The sequence below is a fragment of the Bidens hawaiensis genome, unplaced genomic scaffold (assembly GCF_021521415.1).
Source record: "Bidens hawaiensis isolate Kalapana, Puna unplaced genomic scaffold, B.hawaiensis_p1.1 tig00034755_1, whole genome shotgun sequence".
Classification (NCBI taxonomy): Eukaryota; Viridiplantae; Streptophyta; class Magnoliopsida; order Asterales; family Asteraceae; genus Bidens; species Bidens hawaiensis.
This window is the reverse complement of record NW_027496043.1, coordinates 103,162-116,204: the sequence shown is the minus strand read 5'-3', so window position 1 is coordinate 116,204 and position 13,043 is coordinate 103,162. Positions and strand designations below refer to the sequence as shown.

The 13,043-nt window shown below is 32.6% G+C and overlaps 1 non-coding gene across 1 annotated transcript; it reads right to left on the bottom strand.

Annotated features, from left to right (window-relative positions):
- Positions 1 to 11,386: 11,386 nt before the first annotated feature.
- Positions 11,387 to 11,467, bottom strand: TRNAL-AAG (transfer RNA leucine (anticodon AAG)). Its single transcript has one exon. It is a non-coding gene; the product is annotated as a tRNA-Leu (tRNA).
- Between the last annotated feature and the right edge of the window lie 1,576 nt (positions 11,468 to 13,043).

The following is a 13,043-nucleotide window of genomic DNA, read 5'->3' as shown; positions in this document are numbered from 1 at the left end:
GCTGATGAGTCCTTTTGTATTTATAGAGATAGTCTCCTTTGTAATTATTGATGGAAACAGTTCAAATATCATAACAAAATTGTTGTGGTGTCCGAGCCAATATTGAAACAATCCTAAAAACCAGAAACCTAGCACCATAGTTGTCATGGCCGGCGACAAGGTTGAAAGAACCATCTCCGGTGCCAAAATATCACCTACTAATGCCGCTGCATTTCAAGCCTTCATACCAAAGAAACGTAGCTCATCAAAGAATGAGTTCACCCGAAGGATGAAAGACAAGAAAATACGAAACCGATAGTTGCTTGTGTTGGTGTGAAGACAAGCAAGATACCGATCTGACCAGCGAGTAATATCAACAGTTTGTGAATTTTTGTGTGTGTGTGTGTGGGGGGGGGGGGGGAATGAACACGTACGAGGGAGAAGAAGATACACCGTTTGCTAATACGACGGATAATATTGGCCAAGAAGGTAAGTGGGTCATAACTCAGGTGCCGCCACTGAGCACATAACTTGCAAAGATTTCTTACTCGAAATAAAACTAAGAAAAGTTATGAGCCACCAGTCGTTATACCGAATGGAGATTCTATAGCTGTAGAAGGAAGCGGAGGGTACACCTTACCCAATGGAACCACGATTAAAAACATTCTTTTTGTCCCCGAATTCAAGTGCAATCTCTTGTTGGTTAATAAACTATCACATGACCTTAAATGTGTTGTAACATTTTTTCCGAGTTTTATGTCATGCGCGACTTGCATTCAAGGACAAGACACTGATTGGAATGGGTAAATGCAAAAAGGGTCTATATAAGATGGGGATGGTGGCGGACGAAAGAAAAGTGATGATGACAACTCTTGACACTTGGCACGACAGATTAGGTCATAATCAAATTCCAAACTTGCTTATATTCATTTTCTTAAGAATAATTGTTCGAAACAGAAAGATTTGTGTGACTCCTGTCTAAAGGCCAAGTTTGCTAGATTACCGTTTTCCATTAGCACTACCAAAACAAAATGCTTGTTCGACTTAATACATTGTGATGTTTGGGGGAAATATCGCACACCCTCACCTACACGAGCTAGCTACTTTCTAACGATAGTAGACGACTTTTGTAGAGTATTATGGGTTTTCCTCCTGAAACACAAACACGAGGCTAGTACATGTCTTGTTAATTTTCATAAAATGATACAAGTTCAATTTGAGAAAAAAATAAAAAGAATCCGATATGATGTGATTATGGCGGGGGGGGGGGGGGGGGGGGTTCACATCAAATTATATGCTTGATTTTTTTTTACCAAATAAGGAATCATTTTGGAAACAACATGTCCACACACACCACAACAAAATGGCATGGTGGAACGAAAACACCGACATCTTTTAGAAACTGTTCAGGCCTTGAGATTTGAAGCTAATTTGCCTACAAGATTTTCGAGCGAATGTGTCCTTACCGCCACATACATCGTAAATCATTTGCTATCGGAGGTAACTGAAAACAAGACCCCTTATGAAGTCCTAATTAACCAAAAACCCGAATATGAGCATATGAGGGTTTTTGGTTGCTTAGCAAATTACAAAAGTACGTAATTAAAAGGTGATAAATTTGAAGGAAAAGGGAAACTGGGAGTCTTTACGGGTTACCCACCTGGCACCAAAGGGAACAAATTTGCGATGCAACAGTGGAGGAGGAAGAGGTTTTATCATTCCAAGATGGTGGTGTGACGAGGAAGAAACAAATAAAAGGATATATATATATATATATATATATATATATATATATATATATATATATATAAAATCTATATATAAACGAAAACCCAAAAATCCTATGTGTCGCGATGTGGTCGCTCCCCCTTTTTATGAAAGCCACCAGATTTCTTGATTTTTAAATGAAGGTCTCTCATTGATTTAACCCAAATTCATGGGTATGGGTCTTACCAAAACCAGATAGCTCTTAAACGGGTTATAATATCTCATTAAATTAAAAATTAATCTTACCAATTATTTGATATGAAAATCCTATAAAATAGGGATATACTAAAATTTAATATCCAATTTAAAAGGAAAAAAATATTATTTATAATTAATAAACAATTTTATAGTAAAAAACATAAGCGGGTCGTGGGTCACCAAATCCAGAAACCCTTTTAAACGGGTTATAACATATTATTTATTTATGAAACCCTTTCATCATGAAACCCTAAGTATATTAATATATTATTAACTTTCTTACAATAAAGAAAATTAAAATCCAAAAAGTAAATATTAAAAAACAAAAAATGTAAAACAACCATTCTCTCAAGCCATCAGATTACTTTATTTGTAAATGAAGGCTTCTCATGCATTTGACCCGAATTCACTGGCAAATGTCTCACCAAACCCAGATAGCTCTTAAACGAGTTATTACATCTCATTATATTAAAAATTAATCTCATCAAATATTTGATATGAAAATCATATAAAATAGTGATATACTAAAAATTAATATCCTATTTTATTTTAAAAAAAATATTATTTATAATTAAGAAACAATTTTATAATAAAGAAAATAAACGGCTAATGGGTATCACCAAACCCAGATAGCTTTTAAACCGGATTATAACATATCATTTATTTGTGAAACCATTTATCATTAAATCTCAAGTATATTAATTATTAACTTTCTTATAATAAATAAAATTAAAATCCAAGTATATATATATATATAAAACGAATAATGTAAAACAAACCCCCGTAATACGGGGGATAAAATCTAGTATATATCTAAATGAAAACCGAAAAATCCTATTTGTTGCGATATGGTCGTTCCAATTTTATAAAAGCCACCATATATATTTATTTTTAAATTCGATTGAACCGTCTCTGGTGATTTTGGTAAGTCTCTGTTTACCTTTTCAAATAATCAATTTAATTAAATTGGATTCTGATGTGAAGTCCATTCGATTATGATACTCTTGAGCATTGAGCAACAATATCGCTTAAAAGATAGATATATGTGAGTATTGACATTCTTTGGTAAATTCTGCATTTGGATCTCGGTAGTGTTTACTTTTTAATTCTATCACTCCATCGTCATACAACTCTTATCCAGGTATTAATCGATTTTTTCATGATATTGATTTATGATTTGTGAACGTATCAATCGATTCTCACTTTAATCAGAAGGTTTAATTAGTTGTTAATTAACTTTATTTCTAACGTTTTTATTTTGTTAATTTTGATGGTGAATTTGATCAGCCACCATAGCCGCTGTGATTTGTATTCAATTATCACAAGCCCTAATTGTAAAAGGTTAGTATTCGATTTATTGTAAACAATTTGTTTTGTGTTGCCACAGCCCACAAGCCCTAATGACTACATACCTTTTAGTTTTGATTTGTTTAATACGGGATTATCTTATGTTGAGCTATCAGATGACGGGAAAACAATTGAAAGACCTAATTATAAACTCAAACTTCAGTATGTAATATACAAAACTATATTTCGTTTAGTTATATTATTACATGCACCACAGATATGTATATATTGTTTAATCATATTATTTCTAAATAAATATCAAATTTGCGTTAACTTTTGTTTAGTCATATTATTTGCAAATACAAAACTATATATTTATAATAATCTATCTGTAAATACAGAAGTTTAGATGGGCTTGATTAATTATTAAAACTTTAACCTCATTAATCCTTTTTTATGTTCATTAATTTTTTTTTACCCATAAATGTATCAAAATTGAAATGTTTACTTTCAAATAGCAAGTTATTGGCCTACTATGGTTTTGTGATGTTGGGACAAAATTGGCCTAAATGGTGAAATCTCATTCTTTTGGCCTACTATTGTTTTGCATATGTTATATTTATTTTCACCTTTTTTTATAGTAGCAGATTAATAAACATTGGTGTGAGAATTGATTCAATTTCATCTGGCATTTGCAAAGTTTCAAACTTCAGTCTTTGTAAATTTCTTACGGGTCTTCAACATACGAAATCATATATCTAACTATATGCGTTGCAATAAGAAACCCGATGACAATATTCATTTGAAGTTCAGGCAACTTATGCAAATTGTAACCCATAGCTATGTTGATACCTTACTTTTGTTTTGCGAGGATGACTAATGGTTAAGTGGTCATTCAGGTATGCAAGACTAAGCTAAGGGTTTGGTGGTGATCGGTCGACAACACTAATGGCAAATTGGCGATATGAGTCTGATATGTTGTAGAATAATATGCAGTTTTCATGCTTTCAGTTCTAAATCTGTATTAGCTGGATTCAAGACTAAACAAGGTAAATGTGTTTAGTTTGGTTAATAAGTTTCTTTTTTTTTTATTATGAATTTTCAGGAATGATGTGGGTAAAAGAATAAGGTAAGGGTGCACTCAAGTTTGAGTAAGAAGAGGAGCAACCCAAAAATTTAACTACTATAGGTGATCCCAAATCTATTAACCATTTACTGCAGTTAGTTAAGTACTTGACAGCTAGCAGTGAAATGCTACTTTTTTGTAAGATCAAAGCCGGAGAGTAAAAGAAACATGCTTAAGAATGCGGGAAGAAAATAGGAAGGTGAGTTATACTTTTAACTAATCTTAATGTCATATACTCATATGTATGACACATTTCATACAAGTTGTTTGAAAGATGGTCCCACCATCTATTTTATTTACCTGGGTGCGGTTTAGCCGGGTCAGGAGTACACTTTCCAACCCCTCATTTACATTAGGCATTTTAGAGATGGTCAACTAAGTCAATAATGGTACAGTTAGTTTTGTGAAGTGGCTTAGTTGAGTAACTCCTTATAAATAGTCATTATGTACTCATCCATATTCATTCAGAAATATAGAGTTACATGCACATAAATTTTATCAATTGAGGGTTAATGTTTGAAATACTCAACCAAGCCAACAGTTTATCAATTGGTCAAGTGCCTTAATTAGCGGTGATAGTTATAATTCTGTGGCTAGCTGATGACCAATTATGGGAATAATTAAAAGTTATATACACACACTTTTTCCTTCACTTTGTTTTAGTTTTTTAAAATAAATAAACAAATAAATACATATTTTTGGTTGCTTCAAAAAGCATACAGTTTAGTGTTTAAAAAGTTATTTGATAATTGTTCTACGCATAGTTATTAAAATCGACCGCCTAATGCGCCTAGGCGCTATTTTTAGGCGAGGCGCTGATTTCTTTTGATTTTTTCTTCAACAAAGATACCTAAAATAAAGTCAAATTTACTTAATTTAATCCAATCTTCCTATATGATCATTGACAATTCTGGATGATGTTTCTTGTAGTTTAATTTGCTTTGCTAAATTCTCATTATATGATTTAAACTTTGAAACTAAAATTTAAAGGTGGACTTTTTAATCTAGAATATTATTTTTTGTTTTAGAAATTGCAGAGCATAATTAGTAGTCTGATTTAATCTTAAATGTGTAGAGCTGACTTCAATTAGTTGGTGACTGCAAATTTTTGTTGGCTGTCGATGCTATTGAAGTTTAGCTTTTGGTATTGGATCATGTTAAAGTTTTTGAACTTTTGATATTGGATTACTTTTTTGGAATTGAAACTATGTGATTCAAGTTTTGAAATACATAAATATATTTTGTATTTATTTTTCATTGTGCGCTTTTTTTTTCTCGGGCCCTCGCTTTTTTTGCGCCTTGCGCCTAGGCCCCAGGCAAGGCCTATGCGCCTTGAGTGCGCCTAGCGCATTTGATAACTATGGTTCGACGTTTTCCTTATTTGCCCGTTGTTTTAATTTTGTTATATCACTATGCACTCAGCTAAAAGCTAGATAACTCAAGCGCAGTGTCATGGCGAATCCGGGTCAATATCTCTCTAACCTGATATTTATATTGTCTCATTAACCAAACGAATTGAGATAGCTGCTCAAAATTCTTTGATTGGGACACATTTACATGAGTGATCAAGAATTTGTTTTATGTAACATAGTATTTTAGTTGATATATGTTAGAAATTATGGTCAAAATTTTGCTCATGAGCATCAACACACTAGCTTCATCAGGTTATGTCGGGCCCTTCTTTATACGTTTGTTTGTATTTTTTTTCTTACAAACTACACAGGATCACAAAGAAGTCACCAAGTCTAAAAATACATTAAAAAAGTTTTGATGTAAATGGACTCCATTTATTTTATTTAAATCAATACCATAGATGCACAAGTATTTCAAAACTTAAGATGCCGTACACAAATATATATATATTTATATTTATAGTAGTGTGGTCAATAAGCTTTAAAAGTACAGAATAATGTTTTTTCTTCTGAGAAAATGAATGCATGACTGTATTGTGGATGATTAAATGTTTGTAGTTCTGACCTTTTTATCATTCAAAGTTAAATGTGTTCATATGTTATTGTAGAATTATGTCAACATCTCAAATAAATTTTGTAGTTTAAACAAATTTTACTTAAAACAAAATGAAATTATACGATATCAAAAGTTAATTAGAGGAAATTGGGACTATATACCATTAGCGGTGTTCATTATTCAATTAGGACTCACTCCGACTCGACTATAAACCTACCAATCTCATTCGAAAGAGCTCAAACGTTAAGAAATATAATGAGCGTAACAAACTGGTATATACGTATTAAAACAAAACACAACCGTTGAAAAATAAGCAAATCATTACAAAAAATAAAATAACAAAATGATTAAAAACTAAAATATAAATAAACCCCTGTAACACGGCGGCTAAAAGCTAGTGTATATATTATATATATGGGAGATTTCAATTAAGAACCCCTTTGAGTTTTAAGAACTCGAAAGAACTCAGTGTAACGATTATTTTTTTCGATTTTTTTTACACATGCGTAATATATGTGTAAGTTACATACACGTAAAAAATTTACACAATTTTTTACGCACCGAGTCAACTTTTTACACATGTGTAACAGGCGTAAAAGTTAGTGTAACCACTTACATATTTATTATCTCTCCTACTTTGACTTTTTTACCAGATTTAATCTCAACCACATATTCCAATCCATTTAATTAAATGTGTGGCCTAGAATTGAAGTTCTTAAGTTCTTAAAACTCATCATGGTTCTCAAAATATCCCTTCCCTATATATGAGAGATTTCAAATGAGAACCCTTTTAAGTTTTAAGAACTCGAAAGAACTCAACATAACGAATTTTTTTTTTTGAATTTTCTTTTACACATGCGTAATATATGTAGATTACATATACGTAAAAAAATTACATAATTTTTTACGCACCGAGTTGACTTTTTACATATGTGTAACGGACGTAAAAGTTAGTGTAATCACTTACATCTTTATTCTCTCTCATACTTTGACTTTTTGGTTAGATTTAATCTCAACCACATATTCCAATCAATTTATTTAAATGTGTGGCCAAGAATTGAGTTCTTAATTTCTTAAAACTCAACATGGTTCTCAAAATAGGGATAGGTTATTGTAAAAAGACAATGTTTCCTAGGAATGGTAAGAATAGTTATGGGCCATTAGATTAGGGGATTCAAGGGTTGAGATTTAAAATTACCAAAAACCGACATATTTTTCTAAAATTATTCTTTCACCATTATAACCGACATAGTTTCCTAGAATTATTCTTTTACCATAAGTTTTAATGCCAAATGTCAAAATATATTGGTTCTTATCATTCCTACAAAACTCTTTATTCTTATTTGAACCCTTTTCTATGTATATATATATATAGGCTAAGTATAAAATGAAACTCACTTGAGTTGTGAAAACTCTAGAAACTCATTCTCAACCACATGTTTTTAATTAATGTTTAAATCTTGTGGTCCACAATTAAAGTGAATAAAAAATGTAAATATAAATATAATTTTTCCTCTCTCCTAAAAACATATATAAAAATTAGTAAAGAAATATTAAAAAATAGCAAAATATTTTTTTTTAATGTTTTGATGTTTTGTATTAACTGTTACAACATATATTACATGTAACTAAAAAAAACGATGTTACATAGAGTTTTCGCGGGTTTTTACAACTCAAGTAGGTTTTCATTTTAACTTTACCCTAAATGAGCCTCAAAGTCAAACCAGCCACTAATAGATTTGGAAACGGGTGCCATATGTGAAACAAGTGTCATGGATGTTCTAGGCTCCCATATTGAAAGCCAAATGGGTCAAAAATAAAACTCCATGCCAAGTTCAGTTAGGGCCGTCTAAACCACTCGACGTTCGAACTTGTTCGCTGCTCGCTTGCTATTTGCTCGGAAAATGGTCGCTCATTTTTTCGCTCGGTTCGGTTTTTAAGCGAGCCAGGCAACGAGCAAAGGTCTGCTCGGTTCGGTTCGGCTCGAATATTTTTAATTTATTTTATATATAATTATATATGAACAAATATATAAATATATAGATAAAACAAATAAAATATAAGTATACAATTTTTTAAACTATTTTAGCATTTTCTTATTCGGTCAACTTTATAGTTTTATTAGTTCGATTCAAGATTTCGGAATACTAAAAGTTTGTTTACATGTTCATTATATCTCACTTCAAACTTCTTTCTTATAAAAAATTTACAACTATTATACGTCTGTCTAAAAACTACTAATTTTTTTACAAAATATATTATTTACAGCCTTCAAACTTGTTTCTTATTGAAAATTTTAAAGTGAAAAAGAAATAAAAAAAATGCTCGAAATCGCTCGATGTTCGATCGAAAAATGCTCGGTTCGATTTTGGCTTGTTTTGTTTTTCGCTCGGTTCGAATTTCAGCCGTTCGGTTCGGTTCGGTTGTAAACGAGCCAAGCAACAAGCAAGCCTTCGCTCGGTTCGGCTCGACTCGTGAACAGCCCTAAGTTCAGTTGATCAAGAGCTACAAGATAGTCATGTGATTGAACAAGAATTTGTTGTGCCAAGAGAAGAACCAAACGGGCTGGTCCTCAAGACAGAAAAGAAACAAGTCACGGCCAATAGTTGGTTGGTTGAGTTAAATGTGTCAATTTATAATAAACAGTCATAATGTCAAATTTTTCAATATTTATATTACACCCACCCATGAGCAATCAACTTCCAATCAAGGGTTCTAAAACATACATTTTATTTCCTATGATAATTTTATTAATAATCATAAAGTTTTTTTGACGGCCATAACTTCAAATACTGAGCCGAAACACTTTAACCAGGTAGTACAAAACTCAAAATGGAGAGAAGCTATGAAAAAAAGAAATTCAAGCTCTTGAAGAAAACAGTACTTGGACCCTCAAAACAGTACAAGAAGGAAAACATGCAATAGACTCAAAAATGGGTGTACAAGATAAAGTATAAACCGAAGGGAGATATTGAAAGGTACAAAGCTCGTCTCGTAGCCAAAGGGTTTACACAAATGGAAGGAACATATTTTCATTAGACATTTACACCGGTGGCAAAGTTGGTGACTGTATGAAATTTGTTGGCCGTGGCGGTAAAGAAAGGGTGGCATGTTCACCAACTAGATGTCGAGAACACCTTCTTACATGGAGACCTACACAAAGATGTTTACATGAAAATTCCTCAAGGTTTAGAAAGTAAAATGATAACCGAGTTTGTAAGCACAAGAAGTCGCTATATGGCCTTAAACAGACGTTGAGAAATTGGTACCATAAGTTTACCAACTCCTTGGTTGAATTCGGTTTTAAGCATACGTGAGCTAATCATTCGTTATTCCTGTTCAAAGCAAAGAACGCGTTCGTTGGTGCACTAATTTATGTTGACAATGTCATCATAGTCGGTAATGATGCCAACAAAATCCAAGAAACCAAAACATTTCTTGACAAGAAATTTAGTATCAAAAAGACCTTGGGCCTTTAAAATATTTTCTTGGAATTGAAGTGGCTCGGACTGAGAAGTTGAGTCAACGAAAATATATCCTTGACATATTACAGGAAACGGGATTGAAGGGCTGGCTTCCAAGTCCATTTCCAACGGAACAAAACTTAAAGCTGGATAAGCGTGAGAAGCACCACGTCTAGACGCAAATCAGTATCGATGGTTAGTTGGAAGACTTTATCTTCAAGCTACAAGGCCTGACGGCACCTACACGGTAAACATTTTAAGCCAATTTGTTGGTGATCCAAGACAGAGTCACTTGGAGCCGCTGATCGTGTCCTTAGTTATCTCAAGTCAACACTGGGGTAAGGGATTCTCTTACCCAATGATGGAGGTACAAATCTCACCACCTATTGTGACTCAGATTGGCTCCTTTCCCATTTACTAGGAGATCACGAATGGGTTACATGTCCCATAACATGGAAGTCAAAGAAACAATCGGTCGTTTCTCGATCATCGGCCGAAGCAGAATATCGCGCTATGGCGCGTAGTTAGTGAAATCTTGTGGATGAGGTGGCTTTTAGAGGAACTCAATGTTCCCCAAGATTATACTTGTGACAATCAAGCAGCTCATCATATAGCAAACAACCCGGTATTCCAAGAACGGACCAAGCATATAGAAATGGACTGTTATTTCATTTCGGAATGCATTAAGTCAAAGGAGATAAAACCCATAGAAAATTGATATAAAGATGCAAATAGCTTATTTCCTCACCAAACCTTTGGGTACTCATCACTTCCAAGTTGGCCATTACGGATCTCCATGCTCCAACTTAAGAGGCAGTAAACGATATTGCGTATCTTTCCTTTTTTTTAGCCATATTTTATTCCCTTTCTATATGTTTTCCTTATTTGTGGCCATGAAACTAGTTGGCGGAGTGGTGATGGATAGATGATAGAAGTTGAAAATGACGATGAAGATGAAGCTGGTGGTGTGTGGGTCCTACGATTCTTTTATTTAATTACTTTCTTTAAAATTTTAAATGAACCCGTTTGATTTTATTCTATTTACAGAAAGTGTAATAAGTTTGAATGTTTGATGATTGTGGGATTTGTTTTAAACTTTTCTTTTATGTCATTCATTCTGGTTTAAACACTACAAACACGAATTAGTTTAATTGAATCTTGAAACATCATGAACTTCAATTTCTTCTTATATCGTCATGTCCGAAGCTTAGAGATCTGCCGAAAACACTACTCCCTTCACTTCCAAGTTTCGTACTGTATGAACCATCCAGAGAATTGAGAAAAAAAAGTGTGCAGCTTTTGAAGGCAAGTAACGTCAATAAAAATCTAAGTGGAGCTATGCGCCTATATAATCCTATCCCGTAAAAAAATAATAATAATAACAGTTAGATGTGCTTAGTTCTCATTGTGCACTGCAAACATGTGTGTTAATAACTTATTATTATATTAGTAATATGGGCCTTTTGATGATGTATAATAATCAATAATGTATCTTGTTAAGTGATATGTGATGGGCCTGCTTGAAAAAGTTATTTGAGCCAATATTGGTTAATGGTTAACCTATTTTTAACAGAAAATAGTAATTTAAAAAATGAAATGTTGAGAGTGGGATTTGAACCCACGCCCTTTCGGACCAGAACCTTAATCTGGCGCCTTAGACCAACTCGGCCATCTCAACATCAAAGAGTTTGACGACACCTTTAGAAAACTGAAGATATTTATTAAGAAACTATAAATTATTTAACGGGTATTTAGTTCGATTTTGTTAAATTATTATACTAAATCATTGTTATTTATAAGCTTAAAAGGTTATTTAATTACTTAACCTTGTGATTAAGTCGTTTGAATCACTAATAAATACATGTATTAATGAGAAAAAAAAACCGCATTGAGGTTCGAAAGAAAACATCTTTGAAAAAAATGTAACATTCAAAGTATTGGCAAGTTTTATAGCTTCAAGTTATTTTTTTTAAAAACTTTTGTAGAATGAGGAGATTCGTTATTAGTAGGGACTAGGGATGGGTAAAAAGCCGAGTAAATGAACCGAAACTAACAAAACCGTAAATTGTCCCATATCAAACCAAAATCACACGAAAGTTAGAAAATTGAAACTCAACAATTTTTTAAAACACAAAACCGAGACTTACGTTTGTGTTACTCATTATTAGCATTCTAAATAATTTTAGTATACAAATACTATAAGTTTGATGAATATAAATATAGAATTTACGTACAATAATTTCATAAATATAGTATTTAAATAACAAGAAGCCCAAATCTTGAAAAATAAAAGTAAAATTTCTTTACTAGGGTGAGGTGGTCATATTGATAACAATATTGCAATAACAAGTTGCACAGCATGCTTTAGTAGTGATACTCTTCTTCAGTTTGACAATTATAACCTTGAGTTTACTTGACTTGACCTATATTAAATATGAATAAATTGATTGTACTGGTGAGACAAAAAAAGTGGTCACTATGATATTGGGTCCAATCGTTACAGTGTGAAGGACCACCCACTGTGCAACCAGAAGTTTCTAAATACAACATTAAAAACCGATGAATTTTACTATTTCATACCAGACAAGTTACTTTTTTTAAATTAGGTATATTTGTAAATTTTTATTTATTTATAGTTAAATTTGCTACTGTTCAAACCGGTTAAAATTTGATAAATACGACAAATTAATAAACATCCATAGTTTGTTAGTTTGTGTATATTTGACGATCCAGTTAAACTAATGGACATGAACAAACTTCCCGTCAAATGGTTCATAACATGCTTTCATCTCTACTTAGTTTCTTTCTCTTTTTGTCGCTTTATTCTCATAGAGTTTAAGTTTAACAGATTTAAGAACTAGGTTTGGGGTTTTGAAGGGTGGGCACTTGGACTAAAACAGGAATATTGGATTGTATACTACACATCTACACTATGAAAATGGTCTGTACGGTGAGCCTTTGCCCGCCCTTCTCAAGCCATATATCCATCTCTGAGTATGGGACGTCACTTCACAACGCATATTCTAAAAGGAAGGACGCATTATCATCGTGACGTCCTTAGTGGTTTTATAAGTTGTATAAAAACTCGTTAACCTTTTGAATTCTAGAACAAAGCCCATAAAAACCTTCCAACAAGAACCTAAGTATTTTATAGCTTATTAATTAATAAGTAATTGTAAAAGCAAAGAGTGGGCGAATTAACAAGAACCTAACCTTTTGAATTCTTTAGGTTTTCTTTGGTTTAAAAACCGATC